The sequence below is a fragment of the Adiantum capillus-veneris genome, chromosome 20 (assembly GCF_014529385.1).
Source record: "Adiantum capillus-veneris isolate H3 chromosome 20, ASM1452938v2, whole genome shotgun sequence".
In the NCBI taxonomy this organism is placed as follows: Eukaryota; Viridiplantae; Streptophyta; class Polypodiopsida; order Polypodiales; family Pteridaceae; genus Adiantum; species Adiantum capillus-veneris.
Window position 1 is genome coordinate 151,487,839 of NC_140950.1, and position 23,492 is coordinate 151,511,330.

The 23,492-nt window shown below is 41.8% G+C and overlaps 1 pseudogene; it reads left to right on the top strand.

Moving 5' to 3' along the window:
• The first annotated feature begins 10,782 nt into the window (after window positions 1-10,782).
• On the top strand, window positions 10,783-16,340 carry LOC147433409 (uncharacterized; annotated as a pseudogene).
• Window positions 16,341-23,492: the final 7,152 nt, after the last annotated feature.

Genomic DNA, 23,492 nt, shown 5'->3' on the forward strand with positions numbered 1-23,492 from the left:
TCAATATACATGCATAAGCTCTGCAAATCTGTGTCCAACAAATGCTCACAAAGAGTACCACAGGTGATCATACATGTCATCCATAACCAACCTCTGCACTTGCTCACAAGATCTACTGCTCACCACATAAGCATACATAGAGCATTACCCGCTCAAACACCATGTATGCAAGCCACAACACTGTAGAAGAACCACTCAACTACAACTGGCAACACCTATGGGAGTACTAGACTCAACCTGTACCTGGGAGTCAAACCCGATCTTGCAACACCTCATATGTGCCTGCTACCTGCAGTGTACACGGGTAAGCTGTCTGCAGCAAAGAAAAAAACAGAGCCCAAAACTGTCATGAAAAACAGTCTCTGTGTTTTTAATTTCAGACCCACCTGCACTCAGAATCAGAAAACAATTCCTACTACAAAGTCGTAGAGCTCAAATCCATCTCCGTTTTGAACCAAAAAGTTTTGGAATCAGAGCTCTGTAGCTCAAGTTATGAGCAAAACAGTAGACTGCTGTCAAACTACCAAAAACTGAACGACTTTCTTCTGTGCTTCTTTGAGCTCATAGAAAGGCTCAAACTCACTTCCCACCTCGATGCGTGAGCTGAATGCATCAATCTCACAATGCTTCCATGTCTATGGAAGCTCCAAGCTCCAACCTGTCGCCGATGTAGCCGTTGCAAAGCTTGCCCGAAGAGGGAAAATGATGTACACTGTGGGCTGATCTGTAGAGGAACTCTGATCTGTGAGCAGTAGGAAGCTCCTAAGAGCTCTCCTGCAAGCCTCTGTATGGCTGTCCACAAACCTCCTCTATTTCTTTGCTCAGATATGTGACCTCTCCGCCATAGCTGACGAGTTCATCGCGAAGCCGTCCATCTACGCTCTCACACCTGTCGCTCTGATACCAATTGAAGGGGATCGAGGAGCACCACAGACGGAGAGTGAGAGAGAGACAGAAGGAGACACACACGATGTGGGTGGGGAGACTCAAAAAGAGTGAGCAGCCCCCTATACACTTATGCTATGTATAAGGTATACAAGTCAGTGGGCGCCCAGACTCTAGGCGGTCGGGCAAGGCACAGGCGCCTATACCCCAACAAGGAGTGTCCCATGTACTATATGGAAGACCATTGGGGACAAATCAAACTGGTATATCAAGCTACTGCGCTAGCAGCAAGAGGCCAAAACATTAATAGTTTTGCCAGGAGACCACCTCTTCAGTGCTACGAATGTGGTGGACCGAATCGAGTAGCTAAGTGCCCCATTAGAATGCAAAAGAATGTTGCACTAATGCAAACAAGTCAAGGGAGTGCATTGGCAATGCCAATACTCACTGGTAATCGTTGTGGCATAGATCATTTGATTGCACAGTGTCCTAACAATCCAAATGCACCGAAAATCACACCATTGAACTTAATAGAGATTTTTGATGGGACACCACCAACTATAAACATAGCACCAGTGAATGCACTCACACGGTCGATGCTCCAAAATCAAAATTACATCCTCGAAGAGAGAGATGCTGCATCCATTGGCCGAGCGAGAAAGAAGAAAACACGAAGAAAGAAATCCCTTAATGCTTCTAGCTCAAAACCCAGTTCAAAGACTAACATAGGGACAGGAGAGGATCCCGTGTATATGAATGACCCTGAGGATGACTCAGATTCGATAGAAACCACGGAGACCAAAACTATTACTACAAAGGAAGAAGCCAGTGAGGAGGATCACGAGAGGGAATTACGACGAACACCAAAAGAGTATTCAAAGTTAAACCACCCAGTTGCGAACCCCCAAGATAAGCCACGAGAGACAAAAAATGAGGATTGCAAGAGAAAGATTGGAACCTATCCAAACCCAACAGTGGAAATTGAACGAGTCCAACAACTGAGGGGTTTGGTGGAAGAAACTCAACGAACATTAGAACCTGAACCCAAACAGTGGAAATTGAACGAGTCCAACAACTGAGGGGTTTGGTGGAAGAAACTCAACGAACATTAGAACCTGAACCCAAACATATCCAGATGTCGGACACAGTGTTTCCCACACAAGTTCAACCTCACAAGAACTACAGGCCGTAAGCTATACCCAGTATCATTCGGGAAGAGAGTGAGGGTAGGACATCTGAAAGTGGACACACACCTTTCCTACTAGAGAGAATGTTTGGTGAGGGAATGCCCGACCCCCTTGAGGAAGTGGAGATTCCATCTTCACCATTCTCTTGTCAGGGTCCTACGTCCCACAAGATGCCATTAAATGTTTCCAAATTGATGGATTTCATGTCTTTAGAAGTTAGAACCACCATCATGTCCAAACTATATAAAGACCCCGAGCTAGTCTCAGCTCTTCGAGCCTTCCTCAATGGAGAATTACAGGCCGGATTACCACAGTTTGCACATATGAAAAAACCTGACTCGGTAACGAATGATGAGGAACATTTAGCACCACCATCTGACCTAGCGGGACATGAATCTGTAATTGAAATACCCGTTAACAAGTTGGGGCAATACTTTGAAGGTGGTGGTGTGGGAGTCAGCATGGTGACAAAGAGTTGTTGGGAGTCTATGGGGAGACCTCACCTTGAAGCCACAAGCTTAGTGGTAAAAATGGCTAATGGATCTATTGTTACGCCTATTGGAATGCTAAAGGATCTCACGATCAAGGTCTTGGGACACAAGGTAAGGCAGACTTTCATTGTTATGGATTTTTCCAAGCATCCTATGTCATTTGAGATGATCTTAGGGCGTCCATTCATGAGGGAAGCAAAAATGGTGCATGACTGGTCCAAAAACCACGTCTACTTACAGTTCTAAGACTCTGTCATTCGAGTTGATATTTTAAGTGGTCGAACGCATCCTCTAGGAAATAAATTCATCATTGATAATCGATCAGGCACAGCAATTCACTCAGCTCCATTACAGTATTGTTACACGTGTAACGAAGACACAGATATTGGGGAGAACTCTCCTTATATGGATATCCTACCCGGAATGGCTGAGTTAGACAATGTCGATTGGGTGCACCTAGCGGTAACTATAGATACATGGGGAGCTAGAGGAACAACCTGGGTAACACCAGATGGGGAAGAGATACCACACATTGCACCAGTAAACATGTTAGGTGTAGCGCATGTAACATCCGATGATAAGAAAGAGGCACACCTACCTAAGGGTGAAACCGATGATTCCTCAAAGGCTTCAGGCCAATACACATCAAAAACGGAATCTCAGGGAGAAATGGATTCAGAACCTGAGGAAACATCGAGTGAACCAAGTATAGAAACTGAACACTCAAGGCCTAGTACGACCATCTATGGTAATTTATATGACAGTGAAGAAGATACAAGCGAAGACCTATCAGGCGAGTCGAGTTCAAACATTTACCAAAATCAAAACCTTAACAAGAAACAAAGGTCATATAAGAGACGACGATATCGAGCAAATGTGAGAGCTAGGATAAACAAGGAAACATCTACTGCAGAATGGCTTAGCTATCTAGGGGCATGTGATGCTCATCAAAAGCTAGTAGACAATTGGGGTGAACATCTCCAGAGTGTCATGTGGTGCAGCCCGTGACCCATTGACCTCGCTCAATTGGAGGTTACAGAGCCGAAATTGAGTCGAACTATAATAAGACGTCAAAATCGAGAGTTAGCACAACAACAAAAGGAAGCAGAACTAAAAGAAAGGTCTCCGTCAGGACAAGAGCCTGCTGACTTACATACGGCTCCTGAACATTTTAAATCTTATACCACGGGGGAGCGAAAGGTTGTGTATGCCAAAGCCCAATGAATACCTACCAATGGAAGCAGTGGAGTCTATGATGGTCCAGCGGTAGTTAAAGAGATAGAATTAGCAGAACCAGGTGAGGAGTCTAAGCCAGTCTTTATTGCTCCAGACCTTATCGAAACTGAAGAGGATGTACTTAAGGAGCTCCTCAAGGAATACAAGGATATCTTTGCTTGGACATATCATGACATGAAGGGCGTTCCACCTTCTGTGGTGCAACATACAATTCCCATGATCAACATTGCTAAACCCGTCCAGCAACGACCCTATCCAATGAATCCTAAGTACGCCAAAATTGTACAAGAGGAGATTGAAAAACTTATCCAATGTGGATTCATATACCCTATTGAGCACTCAGAATGGGTTTCTCCAATAGTCATTGTGCCAAAAAAGAATGGGAAACTAAGAGTGTGCGTGGACCTCAAGAAAGTTAATGCAGCTACTAGGAGAGATCATTATCCCTTGCCATATTCAGAACATGTGCTTGAAAGAGTTGCGGGCAAGGAAGCTTATAGATTTTTAGATGGGTACTCTGGTTACAATCAAATCACAATTGCATTAGAGGACCAAGCTAAAACTGCTTTTATCACAGAGTTTGGAGTGTTTGCATTTCGTGTTATGGCTTTTGGCTTAACAAATGCCCCTACTACATTCCAACGATTAATAAACACTGCGTTTAAAGAATTTCTAAGGGAGTTTTGTGAAGCTTTCCTAGACGACCTTTGTGTTTATTCTTCTTGGGAGAAGCATTTGTTATATCTACGAAAAATATTTGAAAGGTGCACATTTTATCACATCTCATTGAACCCTTTCAAATGCCAATTTTGGGTTAAGCATGGAGTCATTCTAGGGCATATAGTGTCCAAGAACGGGATATCCACAGATGAGAGTAAGATTAAAGCCATTGCCGATTTGCCACCACCTACTAACTATAAAGGAGTTCAAAGATTTATGGGCCATGTTGGTTATTATCGAAGGTTTATTTTAAACTTTGCCGAGATAGCGCGTCCATTGTACAAGCTTCTTATCGAGTTTCACTAGACGGAATAATGTCATCAATCTTATGAGTTATTAAAGAAGGCCCTAACAAGTGCTCCAATCTTGCAAACACCTGATTGGAATGTTCCTTTTCATGTGCATATTGATGCATCAAATTTTGCTATTGGGTGTGTTCTAACTCAACCAGGAGAACATAAATTGGACTACCCTATTAGCTTTGCAAGTCGCCAATTAAATGATGCCGAGATGAACTACACTACTACAGAGCGCGAAGGTCTAGCTATGATTTACACAGTAAAGAAATTTCTCTATTACCTTCTTGCTACCAAGTTTGTGTTTTATGTTGATCATCAAGCATTGCTATATTTGGTAAACAAGCCATGTTCCACAGGTCGAACTACACGATGGTTGTTAATTCTTCTTGAGTTTGACTTCACCGTTTTTGTGAAACATGTCATGGCGGATCATTTATCTCGTATCCCTAATGGCGAAGCTCCTACGGGGGTTGATGATGAATTGCCTGATACTCCTTTATTCATTGTTGAGACAATGCCTGAATGGAGTGAAAAGATTGTTAACTTCTTAGTTAATGGTTTTCCACCCAAAGAGCTGCCAAAAGATATAGCTCGAAAATTAATCAAGGAATGCGAACCCTATTGCTTACTGGCTGGAACTCTCTATAAGACAGGAAAAGATGATGTTCTTAGACGCTGTGCCCGTGAGTATGAGTATTTATATATTCTACAAGAGGCACACATGGGCGTAGCTGGTGGTCACTTTTCAGGAAAGTTGACTGCCCGAAAGATCTTACAGTCAGGCTATTGGTGGCCCACTCTGTTTAAGGATGCATCACTTTTTGCAAAGGGATGTGATGAATGCCAATGCTTCAAGAAGCCACAAAGAAGGGATAGGATGCCTCTACATCCCATCAAGGTAACCCAACCATTTGAAAAGTGGGGCTTAGACATTGTAGGATCGATTAGTCCGACTGCACACAACACGCAATCACGATATATCATTGTGGCTACCAACTATGTAACCAAATGGGCTGAAGCAAAAGCAACACGAAAGGCGGATGCAAAAACAACAGCTAAGTTCCTCTTTGAGAACATTATCACACATTTTGGATGCCCCTTTGAACTTGTGAGTGACAATGGAACTCATTTTATAAATGAAGTAATAAAAGAACTCACATCAAACTTCATGATATCTCACCACAAGTCTACGCCCTATTATCCCCAAGCAAATGGCCAAGCTGAGAGTACCAACAACACTCTCATCTCCATTTTGACAAAGAGAGTTGAGGCTCATCGCACTGATTGGGACCTAAAGCTTACATCAGCTTTATGGGCTTATCGTACTGCGTATAAAGTTGCTATTAATTGTACACCGTTTAAGATGGTGTATGGCCAAGAAGCAGTTATGCCATGGGAGTTTGTCATTCCTAGTCTTCGAGTAGCTTCTCAAGAAGGTTGGGATGGTAACCCCTTAGTGGAGCGATTATATATCCTGGAAAGGCTAGATGAAGAAAGGCAATTAGCTGTGTGAAATGCTCTAGTGGAGGAGGATAGGAGAAAGAAGTGGTTTGATAGCCATTTAAAGGATAAAGACATCAAGGTTGGTGATAAAGTTCTTATGTATGGGGTACGTAATGAAAAGAAGAAATTGAAATATGCTGGTAAGGGACCATATCGAGTGTGTGAAATTACCCCGCAAGGTACCATTCGTGTGGAGACTCTAGATGGAGTTGAAACTATTGGATTCCTTAATGGGAGTAAATTCAAAAGATATTATGATCCTCTAAGCCAGGAAGAGTTGCAAGCCATCCATCAAAAGAAGGCTGTCAAGGAACAAGCAGAGCTTTAAAAAATCCAAGCAAGAGTTGAGGCTCGAGAACGACAACAACGTCTTAGACGCCAATGAGAGGCTAATATGGGAATCACGCAAGCATTTTTCGAGGACACAAATGATGACTCATTAGAATCTGAGCCACCCCTACGATACCCAATTAAGCTAAATAGCCCCTATGGAAAGTACTATACAATGCCTTATTAGATACGGGAGCTAAACACAATTTGTTGTCTTATGGAGTTTGGTGTCAATTAGGGAAACCGACCCTATCCCCTAGTACGATGCAAGTCAAGGGAATTAATAAAAAGAAAACTTATATTCTTGGAGTCCTTCAGACCCCTGTTGTCTATGACAATGGAAGCATAGTGCAGAGGTTTCTAGTCATTCCCGCAGGAGCTATGGAAGGCAACGTAAACCTGGGACGCACGTGGATGTTGGCAACCAAATGCACTATTGATTGGGATACTGGTAGTGTCACGACGCGACCACCGACTCTTACCCCTATCATTCAAGCAAAGTCACCTACGTTGCAAACTCTAGAAAAGTTGAAGGATAGCCAACATTCACAAGCCAAGGTGGTTAACTCGTCTTTGTCGGCTACCCATGAACCTAGCACTTCAACACTTGTAGTTGCAGCAAGCAGTAATATTGAAAGTACTCAACCTGCACGACCTAAGAGTATATATCAATGGGTCCCCAAGGCCTTACTTCCAACTACCTCAACCCTCCCATCCATTCCAAGAAAAAATTCCCCTGGAAAACCAAGAGCGCGCTTTAGGAGAGTCAAGACTAAATCACGATGGATTCCAAAACGACTATTAGAAGCCCAAGGCTACTATGATGGAAATGAGCAAATCTCAGTACCTAAACGTAAAATGTGTCCTTCCCTATCGACAACAAACCCATATGAGTCAAACAGTGTAACGCTAAAGCCAATGGCAGACCGTGGGAAGGGAAAGATCACAGAATGCTACACACCTAGTCGAGAGCTAGTTTGGGCTCCAAGGAAAAACCAATTTATTCCACCTAGCTTAGGAAGGGGGGAGTTCCATGAAGCTTCTAGCTCCTCATGTAATACATCCATAGAGGTAAAAGCTTCTACACAGTCTCCACCTACAATACTGGACCTCCATGAAGCTACAAAGGAATCCACACCTTCCAGTGTTCAAGAATCACCTGATGAACCACTTCAAGTTCGATCCTGGGAGAGTACCTTACCACCCTTGCAACTCGACAAGGCACCTAAGGTAATAGAAAAATACTGGCAAAAATCTTCACCTATAACAACTTGGAACAACTGGTTTCAAAGGGTGACGACATCATTTCAAACGGTATGATCTACCCAAGGAAGGGGGGAGTGTTTGTGGACATCCATTATTCACTTGCTTCCCTCTCAACCTTTCTCCCTGACCTCTTAATCTCCAATCTTAGGGAATGTATATATAAAGCCTTATACTCACAAAAACGAGATAAAAAAGTAAAAGAGCAAGAGCCATAACACAAAATCATAAAAACAAATTATGCACAAGAACACGACCCTTGTAATATTTGCACTCTAACCATCATCTATTTGCTTGTACAGATATGTCTACTACACTAGAGTCATCCACTCCTGCCTTGGGTGAGAGGTACCCTCGTTACTTTTCACAAATATTTCACATGGTCTTTCCAGTGCTTGCATGTGAATGGGATTTAATAGGTACGCTAGCATGTGAGAGGAATTTTGAGGAGTTAGAATGGCTGATACGTCTCTTGACCACGTCTGATCCATACTTAGTAGAGAGCGTTTCTCCCATTGCACAAGACTACTCTTTTGACCAAGATGACTGTAGGCATCTAGTGACCTTCTTAGTAAACATGGGCACCTATGATGAAGAAGAAAATTTACAGGACTACACAGATGGCACATATGGTCTCATGGATGATGACTTTGTTTATCTCGACGACGAGGATAGGGGTTTAGCCTTAGAGTTTCCCCCCAACCTCTACAATATCCTATTCCCTTGACTCTCTAGGGGGAGTGCAAATAATTAGGTTAGGGTTCCTTATGTTTTTTGTTGTGTTCAATAAGTGTTGGTACCTTTTCCCACTAATGTGCCTCCTGGAGGTATTCCTTTTGTTTCCTAGTGTGTACAGGAGCGTGTTGCTATTGATAGGATTTGGACCTTCATGGAATCTTTATCTCGACTCACTCTTCAAATCAAGCGCGACCATCGACGCAAACAGGTGTTTCTTGTCCATTAGCATTGCCCCGTATCTTTTTTGCATCTATGATTGTCTACTTTATTTGTGATTGGTAGCCTAATATTCACCGCATTTGCTTAGTATCAAACATTTAATTCAATGTAATTTTTGGTCATAATCACTTGTCTAGGTTTAAAAATCATGCAGTCCGACTAAGCTAGTTTGACCAAGTTAGGTTTTAGAGATCTTCTCTTAATACCATGGGGAATGCCTTCCTAATAATCAATGGTTACTTAGGTTCTTAATCCGATTTAGGCAGCATTATGTGAATTGTACTAGGGCTTTCTAGTGGGCTTGACCCTATTGACCTTTAGCTTAAGTATTATAAAGGGAGTTTACTAGTGTGATGAGCCTGGGGAGGTGTATCAATGTTATATGACCCCCCAAAGTTACAAAATTAAAATGCTGAAAATGAACAAACAAAAAATCAAAGTGTCACAATGTAAAATCTTAAGCTGGAAGAGAAATCTCAGCTTGATTTGGTACTTCACTCACATGTATTGCCTATGGTACTAGAGCCCTAGAGGTTCCCAGTGTTGGCACTTTTCCTTGAAAAAAAAAACCCAAGGCATACAAAATAAGCACACATATCAAATTGAATCACTGTGAAAAGACTTTGGGGGGTCAAAGAAAAGATAATCAGTCAGGCGATGAATTCATGAGAAATTCCTTCTATCGTAGCTTAACTACAAGGTCCTCTAGGTATAGCCTCTAGTCAGCCCTCGAACATGAAATACTTGGCTCTCGCGATTAAGCAACTTAATTAACCAGAGAAAATTAAGAAGCTTACCCATGGTATTAATAGTCGATCTCTAGTGCCTTTCGACCGTTAAATTAGCGACCCCAGACTTGTTTAATTTTTTACCTTTACATCTGTTTATGCATTTGATTACATTGCAATTTAATGCTTATTGCTGACAAATTGTTTAAAATTCTGTTACCAATCAATTGTCTGCCTAAAATTGCATATGCTTTTTAATCGCTTATGAGAATGCAATTACTGTGCAATGTTGTTTGATTTTGCAGTGACTAATGAAGGCTAAGGGCATTCATCTCAAATGCTCTTCCACCTCGACCAACGAGCTTCAACTCAATAGCTTCCGAGGATAGAATCTACATCAGGAAGGGGGGCATGTTAACCCTCACGGCTCACGGACACCCTATCACCTACGAGACGGACGTTGTAACCTACAGTGGACATTGTATTATTTATTTGGTAGAGTCAGGTACCGGGCTTGTCGGTCCAATAGGAAAAGGGTAAGAGTGATCGCCGATGAGAGGCGCACTCTAACTGGGACATTCAAGGGATTAGTTGGCTAAGCATGGGCGCCCAAGTGTGAATGGGGTGAGCTCATATAAAAGCCAACTAAACCTAAAATTCACTCATTCTCTCATTGGTGCAATAGAAGAGTGCTCTTGCTCCATCTCCATCTCCATCTTCTTCTTCTTCACCTCCTTCTGTGTGTGTGTGTATGTGAGAGAGAGAGAGAGAGTGCGATCGAGCATTGCGGCGGCACGACGGTGGTGAAGCGGTTGAGCAGTACAAGTTGCTCTGCAAAGGCATTGAGCGTATAATATCAAGTACGCTAGAGCAGCCACATGACTCTGCATCTGATTCTAAATCGACAATTACTGGAGGAGCCTTAATTCCATTGTCAAGTTCAAGAACTGACAAGCGAACCTTGAAGAACTGACAGACATCATGATTCAAAAGGAAGACCTCTTCACCACTAATAGACTCAGTAACTTCCATTTTTACCTGTCCTCCACTTAGTGTAAGTGGATATAAAGTAAACGCATTAGTTAATTCAAAATGTTGTTTCACAGAAAAGACAGAAAGCGCATATGTGCTGCCTTCAAAAATAAGGACAAGCTTTTGACCAACTTGTGGCCCGAATACTGTAATGTGTCTAGACATTGGAAGCAATCGTCTTAGAGAAGTTAAGGTTACTAATTAAGTTTCAAATGGAAAGTGAGTGCAGAGTCTAGAAAGAAAAATAACATCAGGTACAGATGGTAGTTATTTCGGGCGTTATTCTCCAAAAAGCGGTGCAGACGGCTTGCATTCATAAAAGATGATCACCGAAACGTTAAGCAAATCCGGTTCAAAATCTAGAAAATTCTTCAAAATCTTGTCCATAATTAAAAACCTGTAAAATCTAGTAAATTGGTCATCTAAGTAGCTTGACTTATGTCCAAAATCTTTTAAAATTTTTACAATTGAGCCTCTGTCACGCAGTGCTCGAAAAAAACCTAGGTTTAGTGTAATCCAAACCTACAAATTTTGAAATTAACATTTAAATTTTATATTTCAAGGTGAGAAAACCTTCAAACTTTGTCAATTTACCTCTGTTGGTCCGCATATAAAGGTTTGCCAAGTTTTTGGAAAAAAGTTTTGATGTAAAAACCTTCAAACTTTGTCAATTTACCTCCGTTGGTCCACATATGAAGGTTTCCCAAGTTTTGGAAAAAGGTTTTTTACGCGCACTGTCTCTGTGTAACGCCATATCTCGGAGGTTTCTCTGTTGCGCGCATGCGTGGAGGCTTTCGCTTCTGTGTGAGAGCGTGCTTTTGAACTGTTAAGCGTGCGTGCGAGGAGCCCTACGGAATCTGCCCGTAGGAGCGCGCGCCGACGCGCGGTAGTTCAGACATAGCAAACGACATAGCGAACACAATCTACAGTTCATCGCAGTCCATCGCAGGCTGGTTCAGGCACAGTTTTCAGCAGTTCAAGCGTTCATACAGTTTTCAGGCTCAGCAGTTCAGGCCGTTCAGGCAGTTCAGGCAGCTTTCAGGCGTTCAGCAGTTCAGGTAGTTCTCACTGTTCAGGCAACAGTTCAGGCAGTTCGCACAGTTCAGGCAGTTCCGCAAGTTCAGGCAATTCCCTTGCCGTAGGAGCGCGCGCCGATGTGCGGTGGTTCAGATAGCCGCAAGTCGTTCAGCAGGAAAAGATTGTGATTTCAAAAGATTGTGGCTTACGGCTTTAGAAAGGGCTTTGAGAGGTGTGATTGAGATCAAAGATTGACAATGGCTGGTCGAAACTCTGCGTTGACTCGAAGGGGTCGTCCAGCTTCAAGGTACTCAATGATGCTCAATGCATCCTGAACTTAGCTTAACATTTCCCTTCTATATTAGCTTGGCTTTGAAGGGGAAATTGCTCAATTTAATATCAGCTGGTTCTGTATGCATTTGATGTATTGAGACTCCGGCTAATTAGGTAGTTTGTAAAACATCTTTTAATTGAGCCTGAATTAGAAAAAACCTATACATTTAAGATCTTTAAAAAAGATACATTATGTGTTGGGCTAAAGATACATTATGTTTAAGATCTTTAAAAAAGATACATTAGGTTTATTTGTATTGGGCTAAAGATACACTATGTTTAAGGTCCTAAATTAGTGCTTGGTTGATAGGTGTGTGGCTATAGGTGTGTTGACCTTAATTTATGCTTCATGAATTATGTTTATGAAAGAATTTTAAACACCAAAATTTTTCAAGTGAGAAGCTATTATGGGCTATAGTATTTTTTGAAATAATGCTCTATGTACAAAGGTAGCTCTGTCCAAATTTTTTTAAGATTTCTGTTGTGTTTTATTTCACTATGGTGCCATATATAATTTGACTCTTTTGTAAAATTATTGTCTCTATGTTTCTTGTTGATGTTGAAACAGCCCAAAACCACGTGGAAGATCACGAAGGGGAAGGAGTAACAATGCTTCTCTTTATAGCCAGGTAGATGCTAGTGATCAAGTATCTTCAGTCTCAGCTATCGACATTATAGAGGAAATTGAGACACAAGGTGAGGAGGTTCTTTCCATGGAAATGGGACAGAGCTCTCTACACGAAGTTGATGATACTTTAGCCCCCGAGGAGAATGGTTTACAGATTGTTCCATGGGAGATAATGGATGAGGTTACCGCGGCATCTGAGATGGAAGATGAGCAAAATATCTTCATGCATAGAGGTGCAGACATCCTTGAAATCACACGTGTTTTTAGTTGCTTTGATTGTCCCTCCATTCCTTTATGTAGATTGATTCCATATGCAAGAGTGAGAGGTTTGAGAGATGATCTCAGTGGATTGAAGGCGTCCTTTGCAAAAGAAGGTTATATGCCAGAGAAAGAAGCATTCATTGTCTCTTTGGTAACATGCAAAAGAGAGGAGAGTTTTGTGAATGGTATGTGTTAACACTTTTGATTTTTGTATTGATGTCCATGTGCTGTGAATGTTGTTTGAAGTTTGACTTTGTGAATGTTCTAGATGAGATAAAGGCTACATGGGATCCTCTTTGGAATGAAATCAATGAAGAATTTGAAGCCGAGTTAAAAAAACAAAGAAAGTTTCAAGATCTTACAAATCACATGTTCTATGTTTGGGAAGGGAATCATCGCACCGTGGCTTGGAGGGAAGCGATAAAAGAGAAGTTCTCCACTTCAAAGGAGAAACACTGTCGAGTCCTATGCACCATTATAGATCCCACTAAGGTGCCAGAGATTGCCTTGCTAAGCAGTTTACAATGAACGAACTTGTAAGTGTTGATGTTTCTTCTATCTTTGCTAACACTTGAATGTGAGTATCATATGGTTTTTTGGTCTTTCAATGTAGCATGAACACTCATGCTCTTGTTGTCACTCATCTTCGTGATGAGATTGTCAATACGACACATATTTGTACAACGGACCATGAAATGTATCTAAAGGGTTTGCCAGATAGAGATCAAAAACTTATTGCCGCTGTACAGAAGAAGAATGCCAAAGGTACAGAACCTTGGTATCCACTTACGCGACGATACCTTGGCAGATTGGTCTATGACGTATGTGTCAGACTAAATGATTTTTACTCTCATTTAAATGCATGATTTTAAAGCTTATTAACGTATATTTAATTTTAGATTCAAATGACAAAAGAAAAAGAAAAGCGAGTTCCTCTTATCAAACAAAGCTTGTCTGCGGAAGAGCATCAGAAAGAAGAAGAGAGAATTTGTGAGGAGATTACTCACAAATATCACGATTGAATTGGAAAGGTATGTAGATAACATGAATTTGTGAGGAGATTACTCACAAATATCACGATCGAATTGGAAAGGTATGTAGATAACATGAATTCACGGCATTCTCTTGAGAAAAACGTGCAAAAAGTTACTTAAGTACTTGTCATATGCAATATTAAATTTTTCAGTTGCTTAACATTGTTGATCCCAATCTTGGGACGGATTGGCTAGCATGAGTTTTGTCTTTGAAATGGGGTCTTGATAGTTGGGCTACGTTGGAGAAGCTGAACTTAATAGCACTTCAAGATGCCGCTGTGCAAAACAAGATTCATTGGGTTTCATTATTAGAAGCAGACAAGATTACAAGGAGTGCATATGGTCTGAAAAAGGAAGATCACGTCTTTCGCATGTAAGTATAGCTAAGATTAAAAGTACTAAATATATCATGCATTTATATAAAAGTCTCCTCTTTTTATTTGGAATTGTAGCTGGCTTCGTAGAGAGGGTTTTTTGGCTCGGGTTTTTCAGAGGGCATTTCAGATTGTGTCAGATCTTTTGGATGTGCCAACCGTGGTGCCTTTGCAGCATGACTGCACTCTTGCATTCTACTTTGAAGAAATTAAATTTGAGGCGAGGCCCTATCTATTTCCAATAGAGGTGTCTCTTGGAGTGAAGACTAAGGATATCGATAAGGAGGCATTGAAGAAGGTGGATACATTGAGAATGGCAGCACAATGTTTGGCTTTCAAGTGAATCACTAACTGACTTAGATATATAATATTCGTTGTTATTGTTTCGTAACATTCGTGTCACCTAATTGACCTTTGTAGATTCTTCATGTTCTTGGTTGCAAAGAGTGTCTTGCCTGCCATGCCCTTTCTGGCTAGACAGTGGACTCAGTTAGCGATCCAAGACACAAGCATGTATCCCTCTACTATGCACACATTGACTCCTTGGGAGATAGATAATTGTCCATGATGGATAGATATGGAGAAGGGCCATGTTCTTGGACATGAAAGAGAGCTACAAGAGATGATATCGAAGGATGTTGCGATGAAGGTTCCTCCAGTAGACATAGTAGAAGAGATTCGTGCAGGTATGTTTGATCATGCTCATATTTGCCTATCTAAAAGTTACAATGCTCTTATTTGAAGTTATCTATTTTAGCAATGCGCAACTCACAAAAGGAAAAGGAGAGGGTTGTGGATCAGATCATTGACGAGGAGGTGGAGCCACCTCCAGGTAAACTACAATTGCATTGGTTAATGCTTTCCTTCCACGTGGTTGATGCATGGCTTATTAAACCTCCTTGTAATGTCTCAGTTGCTCCTGGCATGATCGTGGCTCGAAGGAGTATCTCTTTTGTTTATATTATGGAGTCTCCATCTCATTGTCTCTCTAGTTCTATGGATACTCGATGCATGGCTATTGTTGGGGACTACATTGCCATTGTTGCAGACTATAGGGCGGGGATCCGTTATCATGCATGGGTCCTTGTACATGAGCATCTCGTGCGGGCACGCTCTGACTCTATCTTGTATACCCGCGGCACGAAATCAGTTTCATGGGCTGCAGATTTGATTTTCTTAGATCTTCCATTTGGTGGGTCCCTCTTAGGCTCCTCTACTTCACCTCATTGGGACATTTGCATTGAGGATCATGTACGTGCTGGCGTTCATTTGGAATTCTCGACATTGGCGGATATTGGATGGCTATTGATCATGGTTTCTTTGGCAGGTCTATCTTTTTTATATTCATGCAAAAAAATTGTAATATTTGTGGTATTTATTATTGATATTTAGTTAAAATAACAGGAGAGGCCGTTGGCTAGGTGGAGAGATTTTCTCGTGCTTCGGAGATGGTGGTTCATTGTCACATTGTAGTGCTCCATCATGGAGCATATGGTTATGTGGAGAGTTTTGGTGGTCGTGTGGAGGTGATACATTTGTTTTTACATCAATATTTCAGCACTTTGTCTTGTTGTTTGCTCTAATCGTGTGTCTTGTTTTGCAGTGTAATTGCTCTATGCTATTTATGATTCACAGAGTGGGTATGCGTCCACCTTGCTTTGTATCAGAAAGCGCTGCCTTGTTCTCTCGTCTTGGTATGTACTCTTCGGATTCTTTTATGGTACATCACCTTCCGGAGCTCTCTCAGGCTAGATCATTATCAGGTGAGCCATTGCGAGGAGGACTGCAACGGAGCCATTCTTTCATTGCATGTTTTGTGGAGCTGCTTTGCCGACGAGGAGGTATTTTTTTGAAGCTTGGATGTGGCACAGCCCCTGTACTAGCAGCTTGCTTGGCTTCAGGACGAGCATGTGTTGCAGTCGACATTGATGAGCCACTGATTTCAGGATATGTGTTACCGTTGCTTCGCCCTAGAAAGCGAAGCAGAGAGAAGGCGTCCACCTCTTTATATATTGATGATGAGAGTGACAAGCCATCGCGTGTCAATCCCTTTGACGACTAGTGAGGCCCCTCTTACTTTTGACATTGACATTGCTCTCATCTTTTTTGTCACTATTTTTGTATTAGCGTTGGTATTTATTGATCATCGATACTGCCTATATTACTTGTTTGGTGTTTAACTTCACAATCTTTTTTTTTTAATGGAAGTGCATTGCCAGTCTACGCAGAGCAGATGGCTAGAACCATGGCAGCTAATACGCGGTACAATTCTTGCATCCCTGAGAGGTATCAGAGACATAACGTATTCATCGATGATGAGTGCGAGTCATCATAAGAACAATGGATTTATAACATTGGTGGATGTTAAAATTCAAATTCATGTCTTGTTGTGGATAAGTAGTATGTACTGTTTTGATGGATTTGGTTAAGGTTTAAAATCCTCATGTGAGGTGCCATGAAGGCTTATGATTATTTTTGAAATATTGCTTCATATACAAGAGAAACTATGTCCAATTTTTTAAAAAATACTTTGTTTGTTTTGCTTTGTTTTTTGTGAGAGGAGGCATAATGGTTATGGCCATTTTTATTATTTTTTAAAGCGGTGATAATACCTCAAATACTGATGTTCTAATATTTTGGATTGTGGATAAGTAGTATGTACTATTTTGATGGATTTGGTTAAGATTTAAAATCCTCATGTGAGGTGCCGTGAAGGTTTATGGTTATTTTTGAAATAGTGCTTCATATACGAGGGAAACTATGTCCATTTTTTATAAAAAGTACTTTGTTTGTTTTGCTTTGTTTTTTGTGAGAGGAGGCATAATGGTTATGGCCATTTTTATTATTTTTTCAAGCGGTGATAATACCACAAATACTGATGTTCTAATATTTTGGATTGTGGATAAGTAGTATGTACTATTTTGATGGATTTGGTTAAGATTTAAAATCCTCATGTGAGGTGCCGTGAAGGTTTATGGTTATTTTTGAAATAGTGCTTCATATACAAGGGAAACTATGTCCAATTTTTTTAAAAAGTACTTTGTTTGTTTTGCTTTATTTTTTGTGAGAGGAGGCATAATGGTTATGGCCATTTTTATTATTTTTTCGAGAGGTGATAATACCACAACTACATATGTTCTAATATTTTGGATTGTGGATAAGTAGTATGTATTGTTTTGATGGATTTGGTTAAGGTTTAAAATCCTCATGTGAGGTGCCGTGAAGGTTTATGATTATTTTTGAAATAGTGCTTCATGTACAAGGGAAACTATAGATCTTCGCTCGAGTTTTTCTTTGCTCGCAAAATCTTGCTCGGGCTATGGCAGGACTCCCGCATGAGATACGTTTGGAGTTGACACCTTTCTTCCCACCTTCGTTGGTGGTGCAACGGCATGGACGTCCTTAGAACTTCGTGTTACACGCTTCGGAGCCATAGCTTCGGAATGGAGAAAAGAAAAGCGCGTTGTTGGGGAGGGAGAGAGTGTGTTCACAAATCGGGTGAAGGCACGTCGAAGATTGGAGATGGAGATGGCTTGAGGGTGAGAGGTTAAGAGAGAGAGGCTTCCTTCGGCGCGTCGTTGCGAGAGAGCTTCCGCTTTTGTAGATGTGTGTTCAAAGTGAAAGGAGAAGGGTCCTTTATATAGGTTCTAGGGGGTGCTAAGTAATACCATATACATGTGGTAGTGATGTGTGTGAACACACTAAGACCGCCGGGGCATTTTTTCCCTCTTTAGGAGGTTTTTCCCCCCGTGCATTGTATATACGCCCATCACTCTAGGGCTATCTATCTTTCCATTGCACACTAAGTAACACACTCTCTATTGTGTTCTTGAGCTTCCTTCGTCTTCTCCAAGCTGTGTGTGTTTCTTTGCAACCCTAATTCCAACAATCGGTATCAGAGCAGGTCACGTCCTCCCGAGCTTAGTCGCCAGCTGCTCCAGCACACGCCTGCTCACTTTCTCCGATTTCAGTGAGCTTTGGAGAGCAGTCGTGGGTCGGCAAATATTTTGGGAAGGCTCGAAGAGTTTGGTTTGCTCAGAATTTTGATTTGGGCTCATTCCGGCCTCCGTTTCCACTACAGGCAGTACTGCACAGGCTATTTCGTCATTTCGTGCAAAATTTCTGTCAATGCCGTTTTCTGCATAACATGTGCCTTATAGTTTCTACGGTTTGTGCTATATAGCACAGGTTGTTCCCTCTCCGTTTCTCCTATTTTCGGGCAGTTCTCACATCAGGTGCAGCATTTACCATGGCTGACAACAACAACACAGATGTGTTCAAGATGTTTGCTGCTGAGGACAGGTTGGATGGGGACAACTACCCTATGTGGGCTTATATGATGCAACATGTTCTTGTGTCAAAGGGTGTCTGGAACATTGTGCAGGGCATTGATGTACGTCCTGGTTCTCAGGATGTAGGCAATGTTGAGGATGTTGCAGGTCTTGTTGCAAGGATTGCAACTGTTAGAGTTGTTTTTCCTACGGCAGAACAAGCTCATTGGGATGTTAAGGATGCGCAAGCTCATGCATTCATTTCGTTGTCTGTGAAGTGCACCATTGTTCCTCACATCCGTTCAGCAAAATCTGCAAAACATGCTTGGGATATTCTAGCAGGTCTTTATGCAAGCCGCAATGAGGCTAAAATTGCTTTGCTGCGTAAAGAGCTGGAGTCGAAGATTATGCATGAGGAAGATGATATGGACACTTTCCTTGCCAGTGTCAAGGATATCAATGAGCATCTTATTTCTACAGGTGAAGTCATTTCATACAGTTCCCTTGTGCAGACTGTTCTTGATGCCTTACCAAATTCTTACCAGACTTTTGCTAGTATTTGGAGACTGATGACCCAAGGAAATCCTGAAGTTGTCAAGTTTGATGCATTATGCACATCGCTGTTGCAAGAGTCAAATTCTAGAAAAAACAGGACTATGCAGCGTGCAGTTGAACAGTCTTTTATTGCTTCTCAAAGAAAGGGTGGTAGCAGTAATGCAGCCACTTCTTATGGTTCTGCTGCGAGTAGCAAAAATTACGTTCCTAATGCTTCTGCTAGCAGCAATTCATCTGGAAATTCTGGTGATAAGGGCAAAAAGAAGATGCGTTGCCATTATTGTAAAGCCAATGATCACTTGATCAAGTCGTGTCCTAAGTTGAAGGCCAAAGAGGCTAAGAAGAAAGAGGGTGGTTCCACTGCAAATGTTGGTTCCACTACAAATGCAGCCAATGTTGAGTCTTCTGTGAAAGGAGATTGTAATGCTGATGTTGATGTAGAATGGGCTTTTAGCGCAGAGTGCACTTACAATCCTGTTGTCCATGCTTGTCAGTTGCTGTAGATTCACATGTGTGGTATTTCGACAGTGGTGCTACAAAGCACATTACCTCACATCGTGAATTGTTTACCTCTCTCGAGTCTGTCCATCATGGGAATTCAGTCACTTGTGCCAACGACGCCTCTTATCCGGTTCAGGGAGTTGGAAAGATTGTGCTTACTGCTGCTAATGGCAGTTCTTTCACACTTGTTGATGCACTTTATGTACCTGGGATCAAGAAGAATCTCTTGTCTATATCCGCACTTGCTAGACTTGGACTTGTAGTCAAATTTGTGGATGACAGATGTACAGTTCATGATCTCAGTTTTGGTGATGAAATTGTTGCATCTGGCCTTTTGTGTCGTGGGCTGTATAAGCTCACTCTGTATGACAAGTGTGGACAAAACTTTGCAAATGCTGTTGCAGATTCAAGGGCTATTTCAGATGCAAAACTTTGGCATGCACGTTTTGGTCATCTGAATTTTGCCAGTTTGTTGCGTTTGCAGAAATCTGGCATGGTTGCTTCTTTGCCACCTCTTGAAGCACCTGTCAAACATGTTTGTGAAGGTTGTATTTTGGGTAAGATGCAGCGTTCTAAGTTTCCAAAGGATGGTTCAGTTCGGGCCACATGCAGGTTGCAGCTTGTGCATAGTGATGTTTGTGGGCCCATGCAAACTACGTCCTTGGGCAATTACCTGTACTTCGTGACTTTCATTGATGATTACTCCAGGCATGCATGGGTATTTCCGCTTAAAGCGAAGTCCAAAGTTTTTATGTGCTTCAAACAATTTCTGGCTATGGCTGAAAATGTCTCAAAATGTACTATGGGCACCCTCCGTTCCGATCGACGGGGGGAGTATATGTCTCATGAATTTAATGCATTTCTGGCTAGTCGTGGGATAAAACACCAAGTACAGTGCCTTATACACCTCAGCAAAATGGTGTTGCTGAGAGGAAAAACAGGTCACTTACGGAAATGGCACGATGTATGGTCAAAAGTCAAGCTTTACCGCATTCTTTTTGGCTTGAGGCCATCATGTGTGCCACTTATGTACTTAACAGGTTTCCTACAAAAGCTTTGCAGTCTATTACTCCATATGAAGCATGGCATGATAGAAAGCCTTCTATTGAGCACATGCGTGTTTTCGGCTGTTTGGCATATGCTTTGGTGCCACAAGTGCAGCGCAGAAAATTGGATGATAAGACTGTCAAATGTATTTTTGTTGGTTATAGTGCTGAAAGCAAAGGTTACAGGTCGTATCATCCGCAAACAAAACGTATTCTGGTTTCTCGGGATGTAGTGTTTGTGGAAGATTCTGTTCAACCCTTGCTGTCATGTACTAGAGACAGTAATGTAAGCTCACAGGACATTTATGACACTTTGTTGCCTCTTTTCAGTGGTGGAAATACGAATGTAAGTTCCAATGAGGCAAATGTACAGCCTATGGGGGTTTCTGAAAATGTTTTAGATCAGCCTATTACTGATGCAGATGTACATGATGTACTTAATGAGGAAAGGGCTGAAATGAGCAGGCTAGAGGTATGCCAAAATGGCTGGTGCACACTTTACGTGACAGTAAATTGGATGCACCTTTGTCTAGTCGTACTCGTTCAGGCTCTCGCCATGCATCTTATGCATCAGATTGTTATGCTTTGGTTGTGTCTAGTTTACATGATGTTGAGGAGCCTCTATCTTTTGATGAAGCACAGAATTCAGAAAATTGTATGGCTGCCATGCAATCAGAATATGATGCACTTATAGAAAATGACACATGGACTTTATGTGATTTGCCTCCTGGCAAAAAGGCCATTGGTACGAAGTGGGTTTACAAGTTGAAACGCAAGCCGGATGGTGAGATCGATCGCCATAAGGCTCTACTTGTTGCAAAGGGTTATGCACAACAAAAAGGCATAGATTATGAAGAGACTTTTGCTCCCACTTGTCGTATGACTACTGTGCGTTTTCTATGTGCATTGGCAGCTCATTTTGGTCGGGATGTACATCAATCAGGCATTGTTACTGCTTTCTTGAATGGTGACATATTTGAGGAAGTTTATGTAGCGCAGCCTCGTGGTTTTGTCATAAAAGGACAAGAGGACAAAGTGTGCAAATGTAACAAGGCTTTGTATGGGTTGAAGCAATCTCCTCGTTCTTGGTATGAGAAAGCTGACACTCATTTGGTCAAACAAGGCTTTCGTAACAGTCCAACAGAAAGCACATTGTATGTAAAGCGTGAGGGTGATGTACTTCTCATTGTGGTTCTTTATGCTGATGATTTGTTGATCACTGGACCAAATGAGAGACATATTGTTGAATTTAAGGCTGATTTGAATGCTACTTTCAAGATGAAAGATTTGGGTCTGTTGCATCATTACTTGGGTATACAGTTTAAGTGTGTGATGGTGGTATTGCCTTGTGTCAGAAAAGTTACATAGAGACATTGCTATGTAAGTTTGGACTTGAGGATTGCAAACCTATTGCCACTCCCATGGAAACAGGTTTGAAGTTGAGTCTACATGATGCTAGCGATCCTGCTGATGTCACTCTTTACCAAACTGTTGTTGGCTGCCTCATTTATGTATGCAACACGAGGCCAGATATTCAGTTTGCAGTCTCACAGGTCAGCAGACTCATGCATAGCCTAGGGTCTAAGCATTGGCAAGCTGTCAAGAGGATTTTCCGCTACCTTAGTGGCACTTTACATCTTGGCTTGTTTTATCCCAAGGGGGGATCATTGCCGCCAGACTTACATGCTTTTTCGGACTCAGATTGGGCTGGTTGTTTTGACACGCGAGTGTCCACAAGTAGTTTTTGTTTCATGCTTGGCAGTTCATGTATATCATGGTTGAGCAAGAAGCAACCTACTGTGGCCACTTCGAGTTGTGAGGCTGAGTATAGGGCAGTCTTCATAGCTACGGTTGAGTGTCTATGGCTCAGACGCCTTATGGTTGATTTGGGTGTTGGACAGGACACTGCCAACACTATCTACACTGACAGTCAGAGCGCATTGGCAGTTGCGAGGAACCCAGGCTTTCATGCTCGCACAAAGCACATTGAGGTGCATTACCACTATGTCAGGGAGAGGCTCTCAGCAGGAGAGATCAGCTTGGCTTATGTGCCAACACAGGACAACCTTGCAGATCTTTTCACAAAGGCATTGTCTCGTGAGAAGCTTGAAGCTTTCCGCAAAGCTTTGGGCTTACTCCCCTTTGTGGACTGATCGTGTCCTCAGGGCATGGCACTTCCCTTTACTCACGTGCCAGCTCTCGTTCACCGCATCACTCCAGGGGGGATTTGTTACCATATACATGTGGTAGTGATGTGTGTGAACACACTAGGACCGCCAGGGCATTTTTTCCCTCTTTAGGAGGTTTTTTCCCCCGTGAATTGTATATACACCCATCACTCTAGGGCTATCTATCTTTCCATTGCACACTAAGTAACACACTCTCTATTGTGTGCCTTGAGCTTCCTTCGTCTTCTCCAAGCTGTGTGTGTTTCTCTGCAACCCTAATTCCAACACTAAGAATACTGAGAGGTTTCAAGAATAGGAGAAGAAAAAAAAAGCTCGCGCGTCGTCGCGTCTCTAAATTTTTTATTTTTATTTTTTTGTGGGTACGCGAATTCTATGTGCGATTCTAAAAAGCTCTATACGTACAAGTTCCCATTCTATTTTGAAAGAGAAAAAGAAAGAAGTATTCTAATTTTGACTCACCTCTCTTTCTTTCTTAAAAATACTATCTCTAAGCTTTTTCTTCACACATAGATTAGGTTCCCACATAAACCTATTGTTCCACATAAAGAAAGATCATAATAAATGGATTCTGAACCCGATTTTCAATCCGATTTCTCTGATAAACTCACGATGACTCACAAAATTGAGAATCTCAATTACTTTGCAAAATAAC